This window comes from Palaemon carinicauda, chromosome 4, assembly GCF_036898095.1.
Source record: "Palaemon carinicauda isolate YSFRI2023 chromosome 4, ASM3689809v2, whole genome shotgun sequence".
NCBI classification, from domain to species: domain Eukaryota; kingdom Metazoa; phylum Arthropoda; class Malacostraca; order Decapoda; family Palaemonidae; genus Palaemon; species Palaemon carinicauda.
In genome coordinates, this window is record NC_090728.1 from 73,841,459 (window position 1) to 73,857,670 (window position 16,212).

General features: G+C 48.1%; 1 protein-coding gene and 1 pseudogene across 1 annotated transcript in view; both read right to left on the bottom strand.

The window, feature by feature from the left end:
* Positions 1 to 16,212, bottom strand: part of eIF3i (eukaryotic translation initiation factor 3 subunit i) — a 78,083-nt gene that overhangs the window by 48,688 nt on the left and 13,183 nt on the right. The gene's annotated exons all lie outside the window — the stretch shown is intronic.
* Positions 559 to 677, bottom strand: LOC137640347 (5S ribosomal RNA; annotated as a pseudogene).

Here is a 16,212-nt window from a genome sequence, read left to right on the forward strand (position 1 = left end):
CTCTACTGCAAGATGCGAAGGCAGAAAATGCGTCCCCTGCTGGTTAGAACACGCCAGTACCATGAAGTCGATGCGCACGGAGCGACTCGGCAGGAGCTGTAGGATCTGTAGAGGGGCCAGACTACGGCCCCTAAGCCTACCTGAATGATGGAGAGGTATCCTTCAGGTCCTGACCATAGGCCTGGACCGGAACATGCCCCCCCCCCCCCCTTTTCTTTGACGAGTCCGAGAACAGCATAAAAAATGTGGGGGAAAGGACGAGAATATCCACTACCATCAAGAGGTTCTATAGGTCGACACCCATTGCAGGTCTAATCGTTCCGCTGGTCCCATAGGGGCCAGAAAGTCCGGTTAATCATTGCTTTGAAACCACCGGAACTTGGGCCGCCCCACAGGGAACTTATCCTGAGGCGACCGTTCGGAACTTTAGACGGGTCAATGAGGAAAAGAGAATTAGGAAACGTTCCAAGGTAGGGCTGCAAGCTCTGCTTGACTGAGAACAGGTGCTGCGACTCTCCCCAGCCTTGCCAGTCAACTGAAGGGAAGGCTCGGAGGAGGCAGCAACAGAATCTGGCGTCCCCAGGCGGACACCCATCCAAGTACCAACCAGACCCGACGTTGCTTAACCTCGCTGGACGGACGAGAAGCGGGGTTTCCAACGTGGTAAGGCCGTTGACTCAATATCATGGCTAGATACTCCAGATGTTGAGGCAGAAGAAGAGAAGGCTCCTAGCAAAATACCATGAACCCCCACTCATGGTAAGCATCCGGAAGTTTGTCCCGGCGCTGAAGAAGGTCGAACCCGAGCCTACCGGAGTTGACCAGTCCTCCAAAAGGCGAAGGTGGCGGAAGGCTGCACGTGAGCGGCCATGAGGAAAGCAGGGAGAGTTCTCTGGGGGAAAAACCTGCGATGCCACGGCGGGATCGCCACACTGCATCTTAAGCAGGAATACCTGTAGTCTAGGCTGAATTCCACGAACTTCCTGGAAGATGGATGGAATGGAAACTGAAAGTACCCATCCTTCCGATCCAGGGCCTAAGGAGTCCTGTCGCCTCGTTACCAGTCTGATCGATTCTGGACGAAGTTTGTTCGACAAACTTGATCAGAGCTGAGAGGTCGACTACGGAACTCCCATCTCAGATACTTCCTTACAAGAAAGGATCGACTGAAGAAGCCGGGGGGGGGGGGGGGGGGGGGGGGGGTGAAGCCGTCGACGATCCTATGGAGGACCTTCTCCTAAGGCATGAATCATTCTGCCCAAACGGGCAAACTCTTGCCGACCCTATGGCATAGAGGTTCAGAGACACTGAATTCGCTGACGGAGACAGCAGGCGCGATATCCTTGGCTGATCACAGAGATCATGCAGGAATGGGCATCGGAAAGCTGTCATCCGGATGAGTAACCTTAGGCATCCTCCCAGCGTGAAACCTGCAAGGGGGGGGGGTGCCAATCCTAGAGTTCGTGAACTCTGCCACTCCCTCTAGAACTATGCCCGCCCGGGAGAGCCTCCCGTGCCACCTGTTCCTGACAGGAGGGAACTTCTATTGGACACCTTGTCTCAGTTGTCTTAGCCGGTCCGATAACTTAGGCCTACGTGGCTGAAAGAAAGAGGCGCTGGAGCCCTGCAGGGTCTGGAAGAAAGCGCCTTGGAGGAGTGAAAACGGAAGTCGACTTCCTCCGCACAACCGCTGTCTATGTCTCTGTCCTTGGGCACAAACAAACTCTTCTCAAGGATGGAAGGGTGTCTGAGGTTGTCGACATCCACGGATGAGACACCCGAAAGGAAGCCCTCGGTCATTGCGTCCAGATGGTCCAACATCGAGCTTGCCCGCAAGTACGAAAGTTGACGACGAAACGCCAAGGTGCCTGAGCCCGAGAGGAGGAAAGTACCCATGACCTTCCTGTAACTTCCTTGAACAAAACCTCGGGTCGCAACCGAGGAGGGAAAGGACCTGGTAAGCCCCTTTCACGAGATGGAGAAGAGGAAGGGGTAAACCAGTCACCCCTTGGCCGAAGGAGAAATCTCGAACGGAAAGCCCACTGGCAAAACCCTTCCAGGGAATGACGGGGAAGGGCTAACCCAGGTTCTGGAAAGAAGAATGTTGCTCAGACCTCCCTGAAGATTCTTCAAGCTCTTGCATGTGCCATGCTCTGCGTTTACGGGGTGAGGCCATATTCTGGAAATACGCTCCAGAAGACTCGCCAGGCTGGCCATGCTGCGAAACCCCAACGGGAATCGCGGTCGCAATCGCCCTGGCGCTCGCGCGATGGTAAATCAATGGTTTGCGCGTGGGCGAACGTGGAAGCGCCCATGCGCGGGCACGCAGGATCGCAAACGAAGGTGAGCGAAGGAGAGCGAGCGTGGTAGGAAGGGCGAGAGCTGGTGGTCGGCGAGCGATAACCCATAGGCGAGCAATGGATACTGCAAGAATTAAGCCGACGTTCACGCGATGGAACACCGCCGGTCCGCGCGACGGAACACCGCCGGTCCGCGCGACGGAACACCGCCGGTCCGCGCGACGGAACACCGCCGGTCCGCGCGACGGAACACCGCCGGTCCGGGCGACGGAACACCGCCGGTCCGGGCGACGGAACACCGCCGGTCCGGGCGACGGAACACCGCCGGTCCGGGCGACGGAGACCGATGACGCGTAGGCGGGCGATGGCGCGTTCTGGCGAGCGATAGCCCGTAGGAGAGTGAAGGCGCATTGGCAAGCGATGGCGCGTTGGCAAGCGGTGGTGCGTTAACAAGACGCTAGCGCGCAGGTGAAGAATCGCGCGGGCGCGTAGGCGATTGCCAACGCGAGAGAGACTAGTGATGGTTAGCGCGCAGGTGCATCAGGAAGGCGAGCGCTGAAGCAAGCTGTTAATCAGGCGATCCTAGACGGTCAGAAAACCGTTGGCGCCCATTGGTGCTTGGCAAAAAAGGGCGAGCAGATGTGCGCTGGCGATTGAAGAAAGCTGGCGCACAGAAGGACAGAAGCAAAGGTGAGCGCTGGCGAGCAGGAGGGTGATCTACGGCAAGACTCAGCTACCGGAGATCGTGGTCCACAGCAGGCGAGCGCTAGATCGCTACAGATGGTGTCCAGGGGAACTGACAAGTGTGGCAGATCGATGGCGATCGTTGACGCGTAGGAGATCGCTGACGAGCAGGTGAACGTTGACGCGTCTATGGTCGCTGGCGAGCAGAAGGCAACGCGTGGAAGCCTGTGCGTAGAAGAGGAGTCCTTGTCCAAGACCTGAACCGAAGTTCAAGATCGCGAGGGCGAACGTGGGCACACAGGGCTCGTAACGGGAACCAACAGGAACAGCAGAGATGATCATCATGAGAGCGCTGACGAACAGGAGAGCACTGACGAACATTAGAGTGCTGACGAACATTAGAGCGCTGGCGAACAGGAGAGCGCTAGCGATCAGGAAAGCGCTGATGTGCAGGAGAGCGCCTGTGCGCTAACACTGAGCAGGAGAGCGCCTGTGCGCTAACACTGAGCAGGAGAGAACACAGCAGAAGGGCGCGCAGGGGAACCCTGACACGCAAGGGAAGAACCCCCGTGGGCGGCAACCCTTTGCCCCGAAGGGATCGTTGTCCGTCGAGAGACTGATGTCCGACGGAAGACCGTTGTCTGTCCGCCGGGAGACTGATGTCCGTTGGAAGACCGTTGTCCGTCGGGAAGACCGTTGCCCGTCGGAAGACGAGGTCAGACTGCTGTCCATCTGCACCAGGGGCGGAAGATCAAGAAGAAGGAGTTGTAGGCTGCATACGGAGATTCAAAAAGGCGCCTCTTAGCACCCTTATAGGGAGATGGGAGGCCCTTACGACGAGGCGGACGGTGAGCCTTACGGCGAAGGAGGCCAACAGCAACAACAGCAGAAGAATCCTCCGAAGAGGAGTCTCTATGAGTGTACTCTCTCGCGAACGAAAGAGAAACACTTCGTAGAAGAGACTGGTCAGCCAGTGACCTAAAAGGAGCAATCCTCCGAAGAGGGGCTCCTGCAGTTGCCCAGCCCCTTGAGCGAAACTGCAGGTGCGACCGCTCAGCACCAAGAGCATAGTCGCACGAAAAAAAGGCAAGAGAAGAACCCCCCAAAAGGGGAAAAACTCAAGCCTGGACAGGAAAAACTTCCCTCGGAAGGAAAGTTACCCACCCAAGGAGGCGAGCCTCCTGAGAGTTCTAAAATGAACTGGAGAGCTGTTAATCGTCACGGGAGTACTTCCAGAAGGAGACACGCCCCTGACGAAAATCCATAGGGGAGGCAGCAACAGCCGAATCCCCAGGCCTCAACAAGACAGCTCACACCGTTGCCATATTACAGAAACGAAGTAGATCGGTAACTGTAAAAAAATAAAACAAAAATCATTAGAACACATTCATTCCCCCGGGAAGGCTCCGAAGAGGAATCCCGAGGGAAAGGAACACAAGAATTACACAACAGGCACGTGCCCTCACAACCACTTACACTCATGGAAGGAGAGCTGTAACCAATACAGAATTACAACAATTATGTAACTATGTAATTATGTAATTTAAAAAAGAATGAACACTAAAGAAAGAACGAAAACCCCGAAAGGAATCGTTCTCCAAAGCTGAAAAATCAACAAATACAATTAGATTCATACACTAATTGAGACAAAACGTACGGCGTAGAAACCCCCTCCACACGGGAAGGAAGCTACAAAAGGCGTAGTAACGTAGTAAAATGTTATTTTTATTAGTAAAATAAATTTTTGAATATACCCACCCGATAATCATGTAGCTGTCAACTCCGTTGCCCGACAGAATTCTATGGAGGGATACGCCAGCTATCACAATACTAGAAGGGGGTGTACTTACCAGCGCCACCTGTGGCCAGGTACTCAAGTACTTCTTGTTGACACCTCCTCAATTATTCCTCGGTCCACTGGTTCTCTATGGGGAGGAAGGGAGGGTCGATTAAATCATGATTATCGGGTAAGTATATTCAAAAATTTATTTTACTAATAAAAATAACATTTTTCAATATTAAACTTACCCGATAATCATGTAGCTGATTCACACCCAGGGGGGTGGGTGAAAACCAGTGTACAAGATTAAAGGATAGCTAAGTATCCCGTATTTCATATAATCAGTTATCCACAATAACAATGAAATAATAAGTACCTGGTAAGGAAGTCGACTTGAACCGTTACTCTGCCTTTAATAAGATCGTCTTCCTTACTGAGCGCAGCGTTCCTCTTGGGAGGCTGAATCAACTCAAAGGTGCTAAAGTATACAGGGCTGCAACCCATACTAAAGGACCTCATCACAACCTTTAACCTCGGCGCTTCTCAAGAAAGAATTGACCACCCGCCAAATCAACAAGGATGTGGAAGGCTTCTTAGCCGACCGTACAACCCATAAAAAGTATTCAAGAGAAAGGTTAAAAGGTTATGGGATTATGGGAATGTAGTGGCTGAGCCCTCGCCTACTACTGCATTCGTTGCTACGAATGGTCCCAGGGTGTAGCAGTACTCGTAAAGAGACTGGACATCTTTGAGATAGAATGATGCGAACACTGACTTGCTTCTCCAATAGGTTGCATCCATAACACTCTGCAGAGAATGGCTCTGTTTGAAGGCCACTGAAGTAGCCACAGCTCCCACTTCATGTGTCCTTACCTTCAGCAAAGCAAGGTCTTCTTCCTTCAGATGAGAATGTGTTTCTCTAATCAGAAGCCTGAATAGTAAGAAACTGAGTTCTTAGAACTTGGAAAAGAAGGTTTCTTGATAGCACACTATAAGGCTTCTGATTGTCCTTGTAAAGGTTAAGACCTTTTTAGATACTACCTAAGAGCTCTAACAGGGCAAAGTACTCTCTTCAGACCATTCCCCACCAAGTTGGACAGGCTTGGGATCTCGAACGACTTAGGCCAAGGACGTGAAGGAAGCTCGTTTAGCAAAAACCGAGCTGCAAGGAACATGTAGCCGTTTCAGATGTGAAAACAATGATCCTGCTGAAGGCGTGGATCTCACTTACTCTTTTAGCTGTTGTCAAGCACACGAGGAAAAGAGTTTTTAATGTGAGGTCCTAAAAAGAGGCTGATTGGAGAGGTTCAAATCTTGATGACATAAGGAACCTTAGGACCACGTCTAGATTCCAGCCTGGAGTGGACAACCGACGTTCCTTTGAGGTCTCAAAAGACCTAGGGAGGTCCTGTAGATCTTTGTTGGTGGAAAGATCCAAGCCTCTGTGGCGGAAAACCGCTGCCAACATACTTCTGTAACCCTTGATCGTAGGAGCTGAAAGGGATCTTACTTTCCTTAGATATAACAGGAAGTCAGCAATCTGGGTTACAGTGGTACTGGTTGAGGAAACTGCATTGGTCTTGTACCAGCTACGGAAGACTTCCCCTATAGACTGATAGATACTGAGAGTGGATGTTCTCCTTGCTTTGGCAATCGCTCTGGCTGCTTCCTTCGAAAAGCCCCTAGCTCTTGAGAGTCTTTCGAAAGTCTGAAGGCAGTCAGACGAAGAGCGTGGAGGATTGGTGTACCTTCTTTACGTGAGGTAGACTTAGAAGGTTCACTCCTAGAGGAAGAGTCCTGGGAATGTCGACCAGCCATTGCAGAACCTCTAAGAACCATTCTCTCGCGGGCCAGAGCGGAGCCAACCAACGTCAGCCGTGTCCCTTTGTGAGAGGAGAACTTCTGAAGTACCCTGTTGACAATCTTGAACGGCGGGAATGCATACAGGTCGAGATGGAACCAATCCAGCAGAAAAGCATCCACGTGAACTGCTGCTGGGTCTGGAATCGGAGAACAATACAACAGGAGTCTCTAGGTTATCGAGGTAGTGAACAGATCTATGGTTGGCTGACCCCACAGGGCCCAAAGTCTGCTGCAAACATTCTTGAGAAGGGTCCACTCTGTGGGGATGACCTGACCCTTCCGTCTGAGGTGATCTGCCATGACATTCATACCGCCCTGAATGAACCTCGTTACCAGTAAGCTTTCGATCTTTAGACCAGATGAGTAGGTCCCTTGCGATCTAGAACAACTTCCACAAAAGAGTCCCTCCCTGCTTGAAGATATAAGCCAGGGCTGTGGTGTTGTCAGAGTCCACCTCCACCACTTTGTTAAGCTGGAGGGACTTGAAGTTTATCAAGGCCAGAATAACCGCCAACAACTCCTTGCAATTGATGTGAAGTGTCCTTTGCTCCTGATTCCAAGTTCCCGAGCATTCTTGTCCGTCCAAAGTCGCACCCCAGCCCGTGTCTGATGCGTCCGAGAGGAGACGGCGGTTGTGTTTCTGAACAGCCAAAGGTAGACTTCCTTGAGAAGAAAGCTGTTCTTACACCACGCGAGAGAAGACCTCCTCTCTTCGGAAACAGGACTGAGACCGTCTCTAGCGTCATGTCCTTTATCCAGTGAGCAGCTAGATGATACTGAAGGGGGGGGGAGGTGGAGTCTCCCTAACACGATGAACAGGGCCAGCGATGAAAGTGTCCCTGTTAGACTCATCCACTACCTGACTGAGCATCGGTTCCTTCTCAGCATGCTCTGGATGCATTCTAGGGCTTGGAAGATCCTTGGGGCCGACGGAAAAGTCCGAAAAGCTCGACTCTGAAGATCCATACCCAAGGAGACAATGGTCTGGGATGGGACGAGCTGAGACTCCTCAAAATTGACCAGGAGGCCCAGTTCCTTGGTCAGATCCATAGTCCATTTGAAAATCTCCAGACAGCGACGACTTGTGGGAGCTCTTAAAAGCCAGTCGTCTGACGGAGCCGGACACAAGATCATGGTACTGCTGCACAGTCTGTGAACTGTCAATCATGGGCAAGCGAGGAAGTACAGTGACAACCCGAATCTGTCTAGACTGTCTGGGTCGTACAGACAAACTCCTTATCGGGTTGCTGAGGTTGCCGCACTGTGTCACAACAAGTCACTTCTGTTGGTTGTTGAACGTCTTCCCCGTGACACATTGACTCCGTAAACAAAAAATCCTCTAACAAGGACTAAGCTTGGACTGCATGTCTTGTAACACAGCTCAAGGTCTATGGGAGCAGGTGTGGTAACAGACGAGATTAGCGACTGAAGTGGAACCATTACCTTCCCTGGAAGCATGTTATGCTTAAATAAAAGTCCATAGGAGGCTATGCAGCTAAAGGCTCCCTCCAAATGACAGAGTCCTCAAGGGAATATCAGAAGGAGGGAGAAAAGAACTTTCTCATCTACAGGGACCATATCCTAGAAAAGCTAAGTTCTCTCAGTGAGGGTTCACTGGTGCAAAAGCAGCAGACTAGAAGGCAACGTTATGAAACTGCTTGACAGTCTAGTGAGTTGGCAACAACCAAAGATGTGTGACTGAGAAGCATGCGGTAAGGTATGCAGAGCATGTTGTATGCAGAGTATGCTGTATGCAGAGCATGCTGTATGTAGAGCATGTTGTATGCAGAGCATGCTGAATGCAGAGCATGCTGTATGCAGAGCATGTTGTATGCAGAGCATGCTGAATGCAGAGCATGCTGTGTGCAGAGCATGTTGTATGCAGAGCATGCTGTATGCAGAGCATGCTGTATGCAGAGCATGCTGTATGCAGAGCATGCTGAATGCAGAGCATGCTGTGTGCAGAGCATGTTGTATGCAGAGCATGCTGTATGCAGAGCATGCTGTATGTAGAGCATGTTGTATGCAGAGCATGCTGAATGCAGAGCATGCTGTATGCAGAGCATGTAGTATGCAGAGCATGCTGTGAGCAGAGCATGTAAGGTAAGCAGAGCGTGTGCATGGCGTTTAACATTTCTCAGAAATTCCATGACCAGTGCTAGAGTGCTTTATGCATGCTTGCATGGGGTTTTAATATCAACATAATATATACCTTACATTCATAACTCATGATTCATATTTTTGCCATATTTTGCGATATTGTTAAAAATATATTGCCAGGAATACAAATATATTTTTATAAGTAATACAAATAACCTCCATTATCATAGGTTTGAAAATGGAGGTAAGGTATGCTGAACAGCAGAGTCAGAACGAGCTGGAACAACCATAGTTGTGGTTTCCTCTTCAAGACTCTGTTGAGGGAACACCTGAGGCTCAGTCTGCAAAGGCTGATCAGCAGAAGGTAGGCTCATGGGTGGAGGAGGCTGACTCCTGGCATGAGTGGCTGAACTCAAGGGTTGCGCTTGCTGAGTGGTTGGCGGATGCGCAGTAGCAAGTTCCTGAGGAACGAGTTGAGGTTCCTGCGGTGTGAGCTGAGAGCGAAAAGGTAGTGGCTGCGCAGAACGCAGTAAAAATCTCACAAGTTGAGGCTCCTGAGGCGCAAGGCTAAGGTGTTGAGGTGCTTGCCTTGAGGAGGGTTGAGCTCGCTGCAGCGAGAGCTGAGGAGACTGACTCATGGACGGGAGAGGTTGTTGTACCTCAACCGAGTGTTGCATCACTGGTGGAGCAGCAAGTGGAGGAGGAGGAGGAAGAGAGGTATAATCCTCCTGATCCCATTGTAAAAGTTGCCTTAAGGAAGGCGGAGGCTGAACACCACTGGGAACAGCAAACTCAGAACGTGGCTCAACATCGTACGCCTGGCAGGTGGAACTGCGATCAGGCGGAGCGAGCGCAGGCGGAGGCGCAACACTCTCAGCCCGACACTCACGCATCAAGTCCGAAAGCAGTGCTTGCATGGACTGTAGTAGAGTCCACTTGGGGTCGGCAGAAACTACAGTAGGCTGAGGTAAAGCCTTAACAGTCGAGCTCTGTTGTGGCAGAACCTTACTCCTCTTAGGCGGAGTGCATTCAACTGATGACTGAGGAGAGTCAGAGCTAACCCAATGACTGCATCCGGGTTGTTGAACTCTAACTTCGTAGGTCTGGCATAGGTCTGGACTTTACGTTTAAGAGGTCTTGAGACCTGAGACCAGCGTTTTCTCCCCTAAATTTCTTCTGCAGACGAGCAAAATAAGGGCTCAATCGTCTGCGGGTGGGAGTGACGGTCTCGGTAAGACACGCCCACAACCACCGAGGATACTTCTGTGCGCCGATCAAGGCCTGCTGAACCCTTCTGCCCTTCGACATTGCTTCTCCCCTGGGCTTGGGAGCTTGCAAGAGGTCCCGGACTGGGAGGACGACTGGCGCGCACAGAAGCACCCTCACGCACAACACTGAACTTTGCGCTAATCACTTATCACTTTGATTTTCTGTTTGCACTTATTTCACTGAACTCGAAACTTTAAGTGGTTTGTACCTGAAACACGCAATTCTATCCTTTCTCAAAAGTTAGTAATTGCGAAAACAGAATTACAATGTAACAGAAAAATCTAATGAAAGATAAATAATTCAGTGGCTGGAAAGAGACTAAACACTAGATCACTCTAGAAACGTTTACCTTCTTCCCCTAAAGAGACTAGGGAGAAGAGTAAAAACGATAACAACGTTATTCGTACGCCTGGCAGGCTTGAATGAAACGTTTATTCTCCTCTTTCTCCCTCCGTCTCTATCTATCTCTCTCTCTCTCTCTCTCTCTCTCTCTCTTGACTTAGAACCTGAGAGAAGAGCCCAATCATATATATCGTTAAAACATATTATTGTTAAAGGAAAAAACAAATATTTCCCAAAATGAAAAATTCCTTTATTAGGATCAAAACCATTTAGTTAAGAAAGAATGAACAAAACGCTAGACACGGTTACTCTTACTGCAACGTGAAACCGTGAAAACTCTTTCTCTATCGTAACGATAGAGCGCAAGTTGAACGTTCTGAACGTCAACAACTGCAGAGACAAAACAAAACGTTAGTTCAACTTTGAAAACAGTACTAGACTATCAAAGAAATTCTTTCAAAGACATTAAAATAGCATAATATGTTAACAGGTAAAACCGAAATGACGGGCTCAATGTTAATTAACTTCGGTACCAAGAAAAGACCGCCTACTATTAGGAAGGTCGAATATAAACAAATATAAAAATTAATTTTAATAAGTTTATAATAAAAGGAAGTTAATCGAAGAGGCCTATAAGAGGCGGAGAGATATAAAATAAATCTATAACTTTTGTTACAAAATTAAGAAAGAGAGTCTATACTCTCTTAGACACCAACACTGCCGTCTAAGGGAAGGGTCGGCCATTGAAAGGTGAAAGAGAGTTCATACTCTCTTCGACACCATAATTAATCAAATTAATTCCAAAAGCTAACTAAGCTAATATAGAAGTTTCCAGTAAAGCGACAGCCGAAATCAAAGAGAAATACTTCACCAAAGTCGTGAAAATACTCCAAGAACATAAGCGTATCCCAGAACGTCTTGCCGGAAGCACGACAGAGGAATAATTGAGGAGGTGTCAACAAGAAGTACTTGAGTACCTGGCCACAGGTGGCGCTGGTAAGTACACCCCCTTCTAGTATTGTGATAGCTGGCGTATCCCTCCATAGAATTCTGTCGGGCAACGGAGTTGACAGCTACATGATTATCGGGTAAGTTTAATATTGAAAAAGGGTGAACGACCTCAAGAGAGAGAGAGAGAGAGAAAGACCGAAGTCAAACTCAATCGCGACCCATAAAATTACACCATGGTGGCCTAAACTGCCGAGGGCTCCACGGAGATATCGTACACTACACACACAAGCACAAACTCTGAAAAGGAATCTTACTGATTTCTATACTCAAATATATACATAAACATGAGAAAATGTTTACATATATATTGAGTAAAAGAAAAGTAAGTGATTAAGTAAAGACAAAACAACAATGGCTGCCAAGCGAGGACAAAGACAGAGACGTCTGTCCATGTCCGAGCCAAAAGTGAAAGTGGAGCATTCACCTGTGTGTGAGGGGGGGGGGGGGAGGGGTAGCTAGCTACCACTTCCCTACCCCCCCGCTAACTAGCGCGGGGGTATTACACCCTCGTTAAATTCTAATGGCTCGTCATTTCAGCTACGCTAAAAGGTAAACCCAATGTAAATAGCGTGGTTTGTATTTCGGTTACGGAACAATTCTACCTTAAAAAGAATCCAAAATGAACTTGATTTGGTAAATATATTTTCATAATAAAATAAATTTTTGAACATACTTACCTGGTAGTTATATAGCTTTACGTCCCTGACGTCACGGCACAATTTCAAAACTCGCGGCAATCGCCGATTGGGTAGCCAGGTGTACCACCTGTGCGCCCTCTACCCAGGTACTTGGAACCATTCCAACTATTCCTCAGATCTTCCATGCCCTTATCATATATAACTACCAGGTAAGTATGTTAAAAAATTTATTTTATTATGAAAATATCCTTTTTAAACATCTGACTTAATTGGTAGCTATATATGTAGCTGATTGACACCTTTGGTGTAGGGTTAGAGACAGCCAACATCGTTGGAATTTATCCAAGAGTTAATAAACAAACTTAAGGGTTTGTACCTGTTAAGGAAGCTGACTTCAATGATCTCCTGCCTCATTATGTCCGCTTTCCTTAAAAGATCCAGCGATCCACCCAGGGGGCTGAAGACCTCTAAGAGCTGTCAAACCGGTGTATAACCTCTATGTGACAGGACCTCCTCCAATACCCTTGTTCTGGGCACTCCAAAGGAACAAACTGACCACCTGACTAATGATTGTGGAAGACTGCGTCCAGTTTCCACAACCAACCATAAAAATTCAACAGTTCCAAGAGAAGAAAAAGGGTATTAGGTTATGGGAATGGTCCCAGAGCGTAGCAGTCCTCATAAAGAGTCTGTACTTGTTTCAAATAGTGTGAGGCAAACACTGATTTGCTCCTCCAGAATGTCGTGTCCATGATACTCTGCAAGGACCTATTCTGTTTGAAGGCTACAGAGGTTGCTACTGCCCTAACCTCATGTGCTTTGACCTTCAGAAGCTTGAGATCCGCCGCACTTCATTGTGAATGAGCTTCCCTTATTAAGTGCCTGATGAAAAAGGATAGCGCATTTTCTGACTTACCACGTAAATCCTTCGTTCTCTCCAGGTAAAACTTCAGAGCTCTTACCGGACACAGGCCCCTCTCTAATTCCTCTCCAACCAAATCCGAAAGGTTTGGAATTTCAAAAGCTTTGGGACAGGGTTGTGAAGGGCGTTCGTTCTTTGCTAGAAACCCCAGCTGTAAGGAGCAGATAGCCTTGTTATGTTTAAAGCCTACAGCTTTGCTGAAGGCATGTACTTCACTGACCCTTTTTGCTGTCGCCAAACTGACTAAAAAGTGTCTTCATGTCTTCATGGTGAGGTCCTTTAATGAAGCTCTATGCAAAAGTTCGAACCTACTACTCATCAGGAACTCCAGGACTACATCTAGATTCCAAGCCGGTGAGTCCTGATGTTCTTCCTTAGTGGTTTCGAAGGATCTGAGAAGGTCCTGGAGATCTTTATTATCAGACAAGTCCACATTTCTATGTCTGAAGACAGCAGCTAACATGCTTCTGTACCCCTTAATGGTTGAGATCGAAAACTTACGCTGCCTTTTAAGGTACAGAAGGAAGTCAGCTATCTGAGTCACAGAGGTACTGGAAGAGGAAAGAGAGTTGTCTCTGCACCATTCTCTAAAAACCTCCCACTTGGATTGCTAAACCTTGATTGTGGAAGATCTCCTTGCTCTCGCAATCGCACTAGCTGCTTCCTTCGAAAAACCTCTAGCTCTCATGAGTTTTTCGATAGTCTGAAGGCAGTTAGACGTAGAGCTTGGAAGTTTTGGTGATACCTTTCCAAGTGGGGTTGTTTGAGTAGATTTACTATCATAGGGAGACTTCTCAGTGTGTCCCCCATCCATTCCAGTACTTCTGTGAACCACTCTCTTGTGGGCCAAAAGGGGACCACTAGTCATACTGGCGCCCTCGTGCGACACGAACTTCTGAATCAGCTTGTGTACTATTTTGAATGGCAGAAAAGCACACACATCTAGGCGAGACCAGTCCATGAGGAATGCATCTTTGTGAATTGATTCAGGATCTGGCACTGAAGAACAGTAAGTCTCCAGCCTCTTCGTTTTCGCTGTGGCAAACAGGTCTTTGCAAGGATGACCCCATGTTTGCCACAGGCTCTTGCAGACTTCCTGATGAAGAGTCCATTCTGTTGACAAGACTTGACCCTTTCTGCTCAGACTGTCTGCCATCACATTTCTTTCACCTTGAATGAATCTTGTGACTAGACTCAAGTTCTTTTCTTTTGTCCAGTAAAGGAGCTCTCTTGACGTCTCGTAAAGAGACCTCGAGTGCGTTCCGCCTTGTTTGTTTATGTAGGCCAATGCCGTAGTGTTGTCGGATTTGACCTGCACCACTCTGTTCAGAACTGAATCCTCGAACCATTTGAGCTAGAAAGACTGCCAACAGCTCCTTCTGATTTATATGGAACGTCTCCTGTGTTTTTGTCCAGGAATCTGAGATCTCCAACTTTCCCAGTGTTGCACCCTACCCCGAGTCCGAGGCGTCGGAAAACAACACTAGGTCTGGGTTCCTCTGTTCTAGAGAAAGACCCTCCTGGAGCTTGAAGGGGTCGTTCCACCACCAAAGACATGGCTTCATGGACTCTGATATGGGAATACACTTCGTCTCCAGTTCCATTCCCTTGTTCCAATGTTGATTGAGGTGGAACTGAAGAGAACGAAAATTCAGTCTTCCTAAGGAGACAAACTGCTAACCTATTAGTTCCCAGGTCACAATCCCTAGCCAGGAACAAGCCCTCAGACCCCCTTCACAGGTCACATCCCCAAGCGAAATTTGTAAAAGGCAATAGAACCTAACAAACCCACCTAACCTAACCTAATAGTTCCCAGGTCACAAGCCCTAGCTGGGAGCAAGCCCCGGACCCCCTTCCCAGGTCACAAACTAAAACAATAAAAAATAAATAATTACATTATGATAAAATCAATCACAAATAAATCTCTCCTCTACACAATAAAAGTGATGGGCAGCACTCTACATTATATCTTAACTAAACTGTAATAAAAATGTTACTCAGGATTACCTTTATGTGAATATTTTACGACAATTACACCTCCAATTATACACGATCGTCCTCATAGCATCAAGCTGATTGATATGAGTACAGTGGTCCCTCGGTTATCGCGGTTAATGGGGACCGAGACCCCCCCGCGAAAACTGAAAATCCGCGAAGTAGCGGCGCCTCTTCAAAAATGCTTAAAAAAACGTATATATACCCCCCCTGTATACAGTACACCATATAGAATACGGGTAGAGAGAGAGAGAGAGAGAGAGAGAGTGAAATTCATGTTATAACAAAAAAAAAAAAAAACTGTAAAATATGTTGTCTGTTTACAATAACAATTGAGGGTCTAGAACACTGTTCTACCGAACAATTTACTTGCGAACAACCAATTATCGTTATCAGCTTTCAAAAACTAGCTAACATAATTAGTCCGTCGTTTTGCGCAACAAATTAACATTTATAATTTCTATTTCTGGGGGTTTAAGATGACAAATTCGAAGATAATTTGTATTTTTCCTAACCATACAAACCTTAGCTATTTACAAAGGGTTTACTTTTAGCGCAGCTGAAATGACGAGCCAATAGTTTTTAACGAGGGTTAATTACCCCCGCGCTAGTTATCGGGGGGTGGGGAAGGGTAGCTTGCTACCCCTCCCCCCTCCACACACCGGTGACTTGCTTCACTTCACTTAGAGGTAGGACTTGACTTGGGGGTCAGGGATGGCGGGCACATATGTGTAAATAGCTAAGGTTTGTATGGTTAGGAAAAATACAAATTATCTTCGAATTTGTCATTTGTTCCGTAACCGAAATACAAACCACGCTATTTACAAAGGGTGACTTACCCCTTAGGAAGGGTGGAAAGTCCCCAGCCTTACTGACTTCGGCTTGCCCGGGGGCTCGATCCCTTAGTGAGCAGCACTAGAGAGAGGGAGCCCCTGTATCTCACAGGTTCCTAGCATCGCTAGGAACGAGTGGCCTACATAAGTAGTGTGAGGAGGAGAGTGTGACTCGTCCTATGAAGTTGACCTTGAGACCTTCAGATAGGAATTCTAGGATAGGACGTTCCCCATACCACCTCGTCAGGGTATGGGAGACGCAACAGTATTAAGCTTAATACTAGGAGCACAAAGAAGCATGGGTTACCTGCAGAGGTCGAGGTCAGCTATGCGAGGACCAGGATGCTGCTTCCCCAAGAGAGGGGAGAATGAAGAAAGAAGTAAGGGTCAGACATACTCTTTCATTCACACAGACTAAGACCGGGTAACAACGCCCTCAACCTACTGCTACTTGTCCAAAAAGGAGCCTGAGGTT